The 13,752-nt window shown below is 40.3% G+C and overlaps 1 protein-coding gene across 1 annotated transcript in view; it reads right to left on the bottom strand.

Moving 5' to 3' along the window:
* The window catches only part of STK10 (serine/threonine kinase 10), a 2,623,461-nt gene that overhangs the window by 1,562,239 nt on the left and 1,047,470 nt on the right, over positions 1-13,752 (bottom strand). The window lies entirely within an intron of this gene.

The raw sequence follows: 13,752 nt of genomic DNA, 5'->3' as shown, positions 1-13,752 counted from the left end.
AAAGTGCTAGCAGGGGGATGGCAGGGTGGGAAGATAAAGAGGAATGAAAGCCGACAACACAGAGACCAAGTTATGGCAAGAACTTAACTAACAAATCTGATGTTGTCTCTTTCATTCTTTCTCACATATGGTTAGAGTCCCCAGGTTCCTATTAAGTCAGCAAATGCACTAAATTGCGAACTTTTGTGTTTTTTTTTTTTTTTTTTTAATGGATCAGCAATTTCGAAAGGACTTAGTCCTGTGCAAGTAGACACGCAATTGTCTGCGAACATCTAACAAATGCAACAGCCGTTCTCCAGCATTAGAAAAATTAGGGAAAAAGACTGAAAGCTGGGCAGTTTGGCTAAGATTGGCCTCAGTAGCCACCTTGGGCATAAAGGAGGGGTTTGTAGGAAGGGACACTCTATCCTTGTGCAAAATTATGCAAGGCAGTTTAGACAGGGCCTGAATTTCAGATAATCTTTTAGCAGAGGAGATGGCAACTAGAAGCACTGTTTTCCATAAAAGAAACTTTAGGTCACAGTCCCCTGCTGATTCAAAGGGTTTCTGAGTTAAGCCCTGTGAAACCATAGTGAGATCCCATGGTGGAGAGGGATCTTTTACCGGAGGTTTGACAGAAAGACGCATTTCAAGAAGGCCTTACAAATTTTGGAAGTAGAAGGGGAGTTAAGAGTTGCCAGAGAGAAAATTAGAAATAGCCACTTACTGGAGTCTGATGGTGGAGTAACTGGCCCTTTCTTTGAAAAAGAGATGCACGGAAATGCAAAACCTCAGAAATAGGAGCCAAAAAGGGATCAATGTTTTCTCTGGAAGCCCAGAAGACAAATCTCTTCCATTTGCTACAGTAAACTTTCTTAGTAGCTGTTTTTTTGAGAGGCTAAAATTATATATCATACTGGGGAAGTAAGCCTGGACCTTTGAATGATCACTGTAAGTGGAGAAACCATGTGGTCAGTTTAAGGGACATCAGACTGGGATGATAACCCTCCATGGATTGATAAAGGAGATCCTGTTTGGGTTCCAGAATCCATGGAAGATACCTCAGATGAGACCAGAGGGAGGGGTACCAGATTTGATGAGGCCTGAAGGGGCCAATGAGGATTACCGAGGACTTCAGACATTTTGCTTTCTGAAGAAACTTTGGGGTCAAAGGTAGAGGAGGACAGACACAGAGGAGACTGGGGGGGGGGGGCAATCATGAACAGCATCCTTGGGGGACTCCCCAAAGGGGGGATCAGAGTGAAGTAGTTGCCGCACTTGTTGTTCTGGGGGGATGCAAATAGGTCGTAGCAAGGCTGGCCCCAGTGGCTGAAGATCAAATCTGCTACTGATTGATTGAGGGACCACTCATAAGGTGTCAGAACGGACCTGCTGAGCTTGTCTGCCAGAACGCTGGATTTCCCCACTATTTGTGCTGCAAGCACAAAATGGTCCAAAGACATCACCCATTCCCAAACTCTCATGGCCTCTCTGCATAGTGGGTAAGAACGGGTTCCTCCTTGTTTGTTGATGTACCACACCATCGACACATTCTCTGTGTGAATTACAATTGTTAATAGAGGGAGAACGTCCTGAAGTGCATACAATGTGAGTAGGACTGCTCTCATCTCCAGAACACTGATATGCAATCTGGTCTCCATGTGTGTCCACATGCCTTGAACCATCTTTCCCTTGTAAACCCCCACCCCACCCCAACTGGGAAGCATCCATGGTCACCGTGGCAGAGGGGTTCAGAAGAAGGAAAGGTCTGCCCAATGTCAGGTCATCTGACAGAAGCCACCAATGATGATGCCTTCTGCAAACTGGAGTCAGCTTGATGGGAACAGATAGGGTCTGGTAAAGAATAGACCACTGATCAGCTAGAGTCCATTGAATGACTTGCATAAAATATTTTGCAAGAGGAACTAGTGGAATGGCAGCTGCCATAGATCCCACAGCTTGAGAACTAGCCTTGCTGGTTCAGAAGCTAGATTTAACACTATTCAGATGTGATCTCTCAATGTTTGAATGTTCCTGGGGGAAGAGCAGCAATCAGACTGACTGTATCCAAGGTAGCCCCAATGAACTCCAAAGTCAGCACAGGAGAAAGATTTGACTTTGTGAGGTTTATAGTGATCCCCAGATGGTTGGCAAGATTAAAGTAGTAGTCCCTGGCCTGCAGTAAAGATCCAGTCATCCAGGTAAGGGAACACTCAGAATCCCTGAAGCCTGAGGTGAGCTGCGACTACTGCCATGCATTTGGTAAACACCCTGGGGGCTGTGGTAAGTCCAAAGGGCAGAGCCCTGAACTGAAAATGACAGGCTCACAGACAGAACTGCAGATGATCCCTGGAGCACCTGTCTATTTTGATGTGATAGTACGCATCCTTTACATCCACAGAGCACATCCAATCGTCCTTGTGCAGCAGAGGGAGAATGGACTGAACCGTCACCATTCAGAACTTTTCTTTCTTCATGAGCAAATTTAGTTTGCTTAGATCCAGAACGGATTGAAGCTCCCCAATTTTCTTTGCCACTAAAAAGAAGTGAGAGTAAGTTCCGAAATCTTTGTGTGGTCGGGACCTCTTGGATGACTTTTCTTTGCAGAAGATTTAGAATTTCTGCTAATGCGGACTCCCTCTGACTGGGTGGAACATTGGGGGAGCCTCTTTGACCTCTCTGGAGGAGGAAGAAGAAAGGGGATAGTGTAGCCTCTGGATATAATTTTCAGCACCCACTTGTTTTGTGTTATAGCGATCCAGGTGGTAGGGTGCAGACAGAAACAATCCTGACTGCATCCAGAGATGAATAGTCAGGCAGCATTTTAGGAGCACTAGAAGGGCCTATTAGAAAAAGGCTCCCTGAAGGTCTGATTCTGCGGAACCTCTCTGCTTCTGGGGCAGCATCTTCCATTGAAACTTCCTCCTCTGCCCCTGGAGGAAGAATCCCTGTGTTGATCTTGAGAAGAACCCTGGGATTTATGGAAACAGGTTTTCCTTCCACTGCACGGATTTCTAGAAAAGGTATGCTGTGGAGTGGAGAACTTGACCCCGATGGCAGATAAGGTCTTCCCCCTTCTTGTTCGCTGCGAGTTAGGGTCTCTTTGACCAATGGACCGAAGAGTGAGGATCCATCAAAGGATTGTTAACAAAGGACACCTTAAAGGATTCAGTGAAATCACAAAGCCTAATCCAGGCATGTCGCCAAATAGCAATGCCTCAGCTGGCTGCCACAGAAGCTCCTTCATGGAAGAGTTGGGTAAGGATGAAAGAGTAGCAAGTCTGGGGAGGAGACCTTCTTGAAGTCCTCCAGTGACATCGTCTCTGCTAGAGAGTCTGAAGGTTCTTTCACCAGGCCCCTCTGCAAGCAAGTAAAATGTGCCAGTTAGTTCAACACTCTCAGCGAGAAGGCAGCAGAGGCATAAAAGTGCTTACCAAACCTGTCCATTGCACTGGACTCCCTGTTCGGCAGATGGACAGTGGATCTCTGTTCTGCCAGTTTCTTTCTGGTAGCTGCTGCCACATCCATGGCATCCACTGGAATATCCTTACTCCAATGAGGTCTATCTTTGGGGGGGGGGGGATAAAAATTTGTCAGGGAGTTTGGGGATCAGTTCGACCAAGTCCTTCCAGGCCTGGCTGGACACCAAATCCACTAACTGGTCCACAGTGGGACCCACCCAGGATGTAGACAGGCCCATCCCAAAGGCCTCCAAAAATACGGACTCCTCAAAGGAGGGAGGTTGGGCTGACCAGCCACCTCTCTGCCTCAGAATCTCTAAGATATCTCCAAAGGAGACATCCTCTGGTGGTGATTTGGGGGATCCCTCCCCTTCACCAAAGTCTGTATCCCTGGTGATCGACTCTGAGGGGGAGTCAATGTGTCTCCTTTTGCATGTCCTCTTATGAGGCACACTGACTTCTCTGTGGGGTGCTCAGGGCAGGTCTCGGAAGAGGAGGGGACTCCCTCGGGGGGGGGGGGGATTAAAAAAAACACTGTTTGGTTAAATTACAGAAGTTTCTAAAACATGACTTATTATACATCTTGTAAGTATCTCTCTCAACTGCTGTCTCTCAATGCAAAAGTACATTTATTCCTTATAATAATGCTACTTTACAGGTATTTGAGAAAGCTGTTGACAGAGATATTTATAAGATGTATAAGTCACGTTTTAGAAACTTCTGTAATTTAATCAAACAGGAGTTTGAAGCTTTAAAATCTTTGGTAGAAAATAGAAACATTGTCATCAAAAATGTTGATAAAGGAGGGGGAGTAGTCGTAACAAATGCTGAGTTTTACTTTTATAAAATGACATCTCTGATGCAAAGCTCAGAATATGAGATGATTAGCAGGTATGAGGTGCGTGACATGCAAGAAAGTGGTTTATTAGATGCTGTGTTATTTGATTATTTATTAGTTAAAAATGTGAAAATACCTATTATTTACGATATACCTAAGTTGCATAAATCATGTACAGACCCCCCCAATGAGACCTATAGTGTCTGCACGTGGATGGGTAACTGAACCATTATCTAAGTTTTTAGAAAAGCAACTTAGGCCATTATTAGTTGGAATTTCCACTATCTTGAAAGATAGTAGTATGTTCCTCAGATATCTTTATGAGGGTTCATATTATATGATCGACAAAGCACAACACCGACACTCACTTGTTCGACTCGAAATAAACGAAACGTCACATAAACGTAAATTGAAATGGACGACATCCATATGTACGACAAACCATCTGCGCAGTTAACACAACTAATGTAATTATTAATAGTGCTAAATAAATACAACAGCTCAATGAAAGTCTATATAACCCCGCTATATAAATGGATATGAAACTCCCTAGGTACGATTAAACATATTAACAAATTAAACTAATTAAAACAAACTAGTGACACGTCAATGCAAATGCTGTAATACTCGCGTGGTTTACAGCTATGTGTGCTTTGCACCGAAGACACCATGGCTAACGATAAACTTACCGGCATGGCTAACGATATATTTACCGGTCCTGGAGAGATTGGCTGTGTTTACCATACTGTAAAGTCCCAAAAGATGAAGCCAATGCTAGCCATTGAAAACTACTTGTACTACTTAGAGCGTACAAGAGAGAACAGGCGGTATTGGGCGTGTAAGCTCAAAATCACAGAACGTTGCAAAGGTAGAGCTGTCACAACCTATTCGCCAAATGGCGAAAAATTGGAAAAGTCAGTAGCACATGGTCACGCTGCAGACCCAGGTGAGATGCAAAGGTACCTGGTTTGTAGTGATGTCAAACGCAGAGCAGCTTTGGCAAGGGACACACCATCTTTAATTGTAGACGATGCTGTAGCATCAACTTCTCTAAGCACTATACATTCCTTGCCCCCTAGACCAGCTCTCTTACAGCAAGTAAACAGAATCAGGCGTATTAAAAATATGGCTACACATAAAGGTGAACTGTTCCTGGATAACATAGATTTCACTCAGTTCACGCTCAAAAGTGGTGAATTTATTAGCAAAGCCATGTCAGACTGTGGTACTGGGACGAATGTGGTCGTATTTACAACAGTACCTAATCTAGAAGATCTCAGCCAATCCAACATATGGCTGTTGGATGGCACATTCTTTAACAAAGGTGTAACGGTACGGCAGTTGTACAGCATACATGGTATGCTAAAACATGGTTCAGAGGTTAAGTTTGTCCCACTAATCTACGCTTTAATGTCTAAAAAGTCCCTTAAAGCCTACAATTACATATGGAACTCTATCTTTTATCTACTCACAGCACAGAAATTGGATATAACAGTTAAATTTCTACTGTGCGACTTTGAGATCGCAGCTCTAAAGAGTATTAGACTAAACATTCCCGATGTGTGCTCTAAGGGATGTCTGTTCCATTTCGGACAAAATATCTGGAGAAAAGTACAGTCACTGGGTTTGACTACAACATATAATAAGTCCCCAGAACTGCAACTATCTGTAAAGTCCCTTGTAGCGTTAGCTTTTCTGCCAGAGGATAAGGTGAAACAGACATTCGAAGAACTTAAACAGACATTTCCAGCAGACGGGAAAGAGCTGTTGCAATATTTCTCAGACTGGTATTTGCATGGTAAAAGACGCAAATTCAATACCAGATTTACCTCAGCTATACGGTTTCCACCTTTATTCCCAGTTAGTTTCTGGAATATCTCTGATTTAAATACACTGCATTTGCCTCGTACACAGAATATAGTGGAGGCGTGGCATAGAAGGCTGAAATGTTTGCTGGGGGAAAGGGGTACTGACTTGCGGTACTTACTACATACATTAAGCCGTGAGCAAGATAGGGTGGATGAATTAAGAGTCCAAATGTGTACAGGACGTCCAGCATCCCCTAAACGGAAGAAGTTGATTATGCGGCAAAAGAGGTTTGACACAGTGATATCTCATATGGATGACTATTCCACTATCGAGTTTGTTGGGGCTATCGCACGTCTACTGAAAATGTAGAACTATGACACAGGAAGACTTGGTTAGAGTTCCTACGGCGCTAATAACGCTATTACGTTATGTGTTAATTTACATTTCACATATCTTAATTTAATTTTTTCTCCATATCTTAATTTATATTTCAAATTCATTCATGATATATTCACAGTTGCTATAGTTATATGAAGTACTACATTGTCTTCACATTCACATATAGTATGATAACTGCACTACGATGTAGTTTGTGAGTTTGTGTTGTAACGCAGTTACATTAATTACTTCGTTGAGCTACTTAGGGTGTTTGTCGAACAACTGCAAGTCGTTCATTTGCAGTTTCGTTCTTATGGCATTTCGCACATTTAAAGTCGGTGATATGAGCGTCGATCATTTGCTTTGTCGACCATATAATATGAACCCCTTTATGACTAGAATAAAGGGTATTATAGGAGAAAATGTGCTATTTTTAACTTTAGATGTAGATTCACTGTTTACCATCATCCCTCATGATATTGGCATTAATTGTGTGAAATCTTTTTTAACCAGTTTTTCTGATTTTGATGTTCGTAAGATTAATTTGATATGTATGATGCTTTCTTTGACACTTGAGAATAATGTTTTTATTTTTGATACTAAGTGTTTTCATCAAGTTAAAGGTGTCGCGATAGGTACGCCCATCGCAAACACTTATGCAAATATTATGTATATGTGGGACGCAAGATACATATTGTCATGTGATAATCCCTTTAGAAGTTGTGTCCATTTTTACACTACATTTGTTGATGATCTTTTTATTATTTGGGAGGGTGATGATGGTCTAATTATGAACTTCTTAGACTATATTAACACTACGACCTCGTACTTAAAGTTTAAACATGAAGTTTCACGTGAAGATATTTCCATTTTAGAAGTGTTTTTAAAACAAGATGAAAGTAATGGTATACAAATTGAAATGTATAAGAAGGCAGTGAAGAAAAATAGCTATCTACATCGTAGTAATATGCATCCTCCACACATTTTTTCAAATATTGTTGTTAATCAGATGCATAGGATAGCTACATTAAACATCAACAATCAACACATGTGCAGGCAATTAGACGATTTAGCTTTAGATTTTACAGAACGGGGATATAATACTAAGGAAACACAAGTTGCAATACAGACTATAAAACAACAGCGATTATTGGACACACATCCGATCTTTAGTGCTGATTTAAGTTGTAAAAGAAATTACAATAGGAGATGTGAAGCTAATAAGAACAACAATGGTAGATGCATGTTGACTTATAATAACAATACAGCACAAGTTAAAGATATAATATCTCATCATTGGTCTATATTGCAAGATACACCTGAATTAAGACATGCTGTAGGAGAGAAACCTTTCTTTGGATATAAGTGTAATAATACACAAACAAAAACTTTGTTACAAAGAGCAATCAAAATATTATTTTGATTTCCCCACTACTAAAATTGGAACATATAAGTGTAATAATTGTGTATCTTGTAAATATATATACAAATCAAGTGTAATTAGGCATCCAAGATATGGTACAGATTTTACACTTTATGCATATGGTAATTGCAACACAAAAAATGTTATATACCATGCTATGTGTCAGAAATGTGATGGATATTATGTGGGGATGACCAACAGGAGGTTAAGGGACCGAATAATTAACCATATGCGTGATATACGATGTAAAGTAGCTACTAATGCCTTATATAAGCACATTTCTGAAACAAATGAGGAACATTGTTTTTATTTTGTAATTTTAAAAGTGTTATTTTTGCCACTGAGAGGTGGAGATATTAAGCTGCTGACTAAGAATGAAGAAATGAGATGGATTCTCAGATTCAGAGCACATCTGCCACCTGGTCTAAATGGAGCTTTTACTTTGAAAAAGCTTTGAAAGAAAAGGTATGATCATGTGATTTGATGTCATTATATAAATGGAAGGAAGAATGTCTTGATTTTATACTCGCCTGAAGAAGCCAGTGTGGTGAAAGATTTTTTTACTAGCGAATAAAACTTTTATATCGTGAGCCTTGCTTGAGTTTTCCAGTTTTTCTTTTGCTTTTTATTTTGAGTTTAGTGCTAAACCGGATTTACAACTTATCACTGTTTTTCTTTGGACTGGTATGGGGGAAGAGTTTGGAGACCACTTGGGACAGGAATGACAAGCTCAAATCTCTGATCCAAGGGAAGTCAGAAAAAGGGATTGCGACTCAAAGGGACCAGATCCCTATGGGTAGAGAATGCTCTTTCCACCACTTGGAATGCGAAAGGGCCCAGGGAATCCCTCCCCAACTCCACTGCAGCCGGAGCTACAGAAGAAGTTAGGGTCAGGATCCCACAGCCCTGGGTCCCGGGCAGAATCAGACCCGATTTGTCCAGCGCCGAAGCACATAGAGGAACAGACAGCTCAGACAAGATAGGAGTGGAACTCCTCCCCCCGGATCCAATGGGATCATCCCAGGTCCGAGACCCACTACGATCCAACGACAACGGAACCGAGGAGGTCAAGGCAACAGCTGGAGTGGAAGAAAGCAGGCTCTGTACACTCGACCCCGGATCCCTTGGTAGATCACGACCCTGTGACTCTGAAGCTGAGGCACGGATCGGAGAAGGAGATTGGACTTGGAGGGAGAGACTCACCGAGCCCATAGGGGACAGAGTTGAGAAGACCCTCAGCTGGATGAGAGTGTTGAGAATCTTTCTGATCATCCTGTACACATTGGCCTCTGAAAGACTCCTGGAAGACCTGGAGAAAGCTACAGAGGAGGGCCTGGAATGCTTGGAGGGAGTCTGCTGCAAGTCAGGTAAAGGAGCTGACTCGAACCCCTGCACTGGTGAAGGACCCCTCACTGTCGGATACTTAGTCTTAGGATCAGATGAGGAGAGGGCGGCAGTTGTTTCAGGAGAAATGGATGGCCCCGATGGATACGAGGTGGGTTTTGATCCAAGGAGATCAGATCTGAGGGCCTCCTGATCTTAGTGGGCAGCTCAGAAGATGCCGTCAAAGATTTATGAGGATGCTTCTTAGGATCAGAGGAGGCCAAATGGCTCTTAGAAGGTGTTTGAGCCCCTGGGGAGGAAGCAGATAAAACACTTTTCAATATCAATTTGTTTCTGTGGTCGGCAATAGCACTAGGGTTAAAACTCTCACAAATAGAGCAGGCTGACTGCAGATGCTCAGCACCTAAGCAAGAGACATATAAGGAGTGTGCATCAGAATGCAGAAACTTAAATCTGCATTCAGAGCACCGTTTAAACCCAGAGGGTTTTTCAGTCATAATAATAATAATGAGAAAAGGACAAAGGGTTCTGGGAGAACTTGACAAAAAAGAGAAGACATCACTTTTTTTTTTTTTTAAAGGGAAACGGCTGGAAGGGAAGCCGAATGGTTAACAGCTACCTGGCGGGAAAAAATATAATGTAAAGTACCAAAGCCAAGGAGGCGAGAAGAATTACCATGCACTCTCTAACAAAGGGTTAGGGGAGGAAAACAAGTGAATAAGTTAACTTATCTGAAGGAAGAAAGTCACAGGAAACTGTGAAATTGTCGACACAAAGGCAACCACGTTTGAATCCGCTGGCAGCAAATGAGATACGAGGAGTTTGGCTGGAGTGCAGGGCATTGTGGGTAGTGGAAGGAACTCAAGACTTGGATTCTAGTCTGAAGAAATGCAGCTGAGTCAGATCTGAAGACAGATCTGTAACCCATACTTGAGGAGGAATGAAAGACATCAGGTTTCTAGATTAAATACAAATACAGACTGTAAGCTTTTTCTTTGAAAATGCTTATTTCTGAGACATTCAGAACCCACATTTTTTGTTGTTGTTGTGAAGGCTCACCAATGTTACTGATCAATGTATATTTTTGTTGCAGCTAGTATTTTAGGTAGTTTATCATCAGATTGCTTCCAAGGAATGATGCATTCATTGTCAGTTAGACGCCACTCCAAGATATCCTTGCTTCTTTAAGAAAATAGTCATTAACTATACTACTCAACTCACAATACAAAACTACAATTGACTGAGTGTAGATGTAACACGCTAATTTTTAATACACTACTAAATTATTTCTGTACAAATCAAAGGAACAAGTACTGTTGACACTAGCTACACTCAATGTACTTAATTTCAATATCAATAGATATTTCAGTGATTGGGGGCCAGATTCCAAAAAACACTTACAGTGAGAGCAAGTCATCTGGAATCTGGAGTCTGGTGTAGGCCTTTTTATACACAGCATGCCTTAAAACGAAGTAAGTCACTTACCATGAGGTCAAAGTCTTTCGGAATCAGGGCAGACTTACATTGAGAGCAAACCTTTTGGAATATGGCCCCAGATTTCAGCACATTTATCCTTTTGGCACTACCTTAACATCTACAAAATAAAAGCCACAAACTTTTTTCACAACTACATCTTCATAATTACATATGATTAGATTCTATATTTTACCATTCCATACTAGAAGTGCTGACTATTTTCAAGAACAGTAACGTAAAAAGCCAAGGTAAAGTTTACCACTGACTGCTAGGATGATGTAGTAAAAAGAAATATGAGTACAAGGGTGACATACTGTAAAATGAGTAAAAATGTGTTTGTTTTTTATGGTAAAATTATACAATAAAAGGTAATTAATATTCTAAAATGTGCACAGTGTCTGTCCAATCAGCATGCCCACAGTACATCTTAAGTTTCACATAGAAAGAAGTCCAGCTACAAGAATCTTCTCCATTCTACCAAAGGAAACTGCATATTTTAAACTTGGGGTACCTAACCTCCCATATACTGCAAAATGCTACACTAAATAGTGCGATACAATTAAAAAAGAAAAAAGCATGAGACATTAATATCCCTGGAAATGAGAACCTACTGCAATACCTGTATCGGTTAAAAAACTCTTATTTAATGTCTGTGCAGCTCTTAAGTACGAGTTTTTATCAGAGAAAGATAGAAGCTGTAAGTAGCTCTAACAGTAGCTGTGCCAAAAATAAGTATCATTGCTACTGGCTACATAAAAAAAAAAAAAAAAAACATGCATAAAGGGAAAAAAACTGTAACTGAAAGCCATAATTCAGCTGTCAGTATACACATGCTGAGCACATGCTCAGTACTTCTTCGTTTGGTTCCTCCACAACAGAAATATTGTGGAGGAATACTAAAGTGCTGCTATACATAGACATTATTTAAGAAAGGTATGTCATTTCTTTTTTAAATAATGTTACTGTATAACAGCAATAACCCACAACTGGGTGCGAGTTTCACAGGATTTACCCAAGGTTAGCTTTGTTTGCTCACTCAGGCTTTGCCCTCATGATCAAACCACACTGACTGTAGGTAAATCCTGTGAAACACCCAAGCAGTCTTGGGTTATAGCTAATTTATAGCTTGCACAATGTTACAGACTACAGCATTATGTTGCCAAGGTAAGAACAAAATCCAATTAGATGACAGTCATATTCTAGCAATGAAATATCTGCAAGACTTCTATATTTTTATTACTGTTTTCTAAAAACTACATAATTAAAACATTTTAGATAACTTTCAACTATTACCGAGAGATCCACATCAAATTCTGACAAATATTACACTTTCAGATACATGCTGGACTAATCTAGTAGAGCAAACAATCCTATACTTCACACGAGGAACCACATCACCCACGTGAATATCAAACACTCATTCCACATGAATTCAAAGCAAATTTCAAGCTCAGCTTTTATACGGGGAAAGCTTTTGCCCTCATCACCAAACCACGCCAACCGTGGGTAAATCCAGCATTACCCACACCCAGTCATGGTTACTGCTATAATAGCTAGAAGAATCAAATAGAGGAGGTTAGAAAAGATTGAGAAAGCAATTTACAAAAGAACAATGGGAGGACATATATCTCAAGTACACAACAAAGTTCAGAAAGTTTAGGATCTTTGATTGGAAGTGTTTGCATAGGTATTTTCAAACCCCAAACAGACTCCAAAGAATTTTTCCTCAGGAGGATAGCAAATGTTGGAGGCGAGATGGGGAAGAAAGAGGCAAGTAGGAACATTTTTTCAGGCAGAGTTTAAAAATTCCCTAAAGAGTACTCTGAACACTGGGGGAACAAATGGCTATAACTAAAGAAATTATTCTTTTGAGCAGGGAACAGGATCTACATATAGTAAGGCTTTATTAGGTTTAATTCTGTTGTCTGTCAAAAAAAAAAACTGCTAGAAAACAGAAACCAGAATCTAAACTAACCGTATTTGAAGTACGGTATACTGTAAAATAGATAAAAGAACTGGAAGAGGGATCTTTAAAAAAGGGAAGAAGCAAATAGCATACAAATAAATGGACCTTTGTGGGAACAATAATGCAGAATAATGTTCAGAAGGAGGCGTAACACATACCTCTCAACTGTCCAGATTTTTGCCTCCTATTTCTGGTCTGTTTCTCATAAAATTGTGGATTTCTGGCAAATCTTTGGCAAATAATTGAAGACTGAAGTAAAAAAATAATCGGTATTTGAGTTTCAGACTCCATACCCTTCAGAAAATGAATGCTAATGCAAAACCTGTTATTCTATTAACTTTCTAAGTTTGCAACAGAAATATTTAAAAATTGTCCATATTTTTGGGCACCTATCCCCCCATTATTTATGGCTTTGTCCAGATTTCTTGCGGTAAGAGTTTGAGAGGTATGAGGAGGAGTGAGGTTTAAGGGAAGGCAGGAATTAAGTGAATTATGTAATGCTGAACTGAAGGTAAGTTTTTATAAGAAAGAAAGCAATGTATAATGTGAATAAATGGGAAAATGTTAAAATGGTTTGTTTCTCTTTCTATTAATGTATGTCTCTCTGCGTCTTAATTGATATTTTAAAAAGTATAGGGAATAATCCCACATTCAAAGAGTTCATGTATGCAATTGCCAATTTATTACCAAATGGCCTTAAAGTAGCTTTACTTTTGTAAACCCATGCAGGGATTTTCAACTTCTCAAACGTATACCAATATTATTTTTGTAGAAAGCTAATGACTGACTTCTGATTATAATGGCAAGCTTTATCTATTACCTTCAAAGATGCTGTGTAATAATTACTGTGATTTTCCTTTTACTGATACTAATTTTTATTATTAGCATTAGATTGCATGATCTGGTGTTAAGATTCCCCAACAGTATGTCCAAGCATACTGTTTCAAATGGAAATTCACAAGACATTGCATTATAGATCAGGCAGACGTCACCTCTGAAGAACATTTAAGAAGCAGAATGTCAGTTCTTTAATCCTTTCTGAATAGTTCAAATTTACAGGTTCACGGGTTTACACTAG

This window comes from Protopterus annectens, chromosome 4.part0 (genome assembly GCF_019279795.1).
Source record: "Protopterus annectens isolate FY-2018-M chromosome 4.part0, PAN1.0, whole genome shotgun sequence".
Lineage (NCBI taxonomy): Eukaryota > Metazoa > Chordata > Ceratodontiformes > Protopteridae > Protopterus > Protopterus annectens.
The sequence above is the reverse complement of the archived record's forward strand: the minus strand, read 5'-3'. Positions and strand labels throughout refer to the sequence as shown.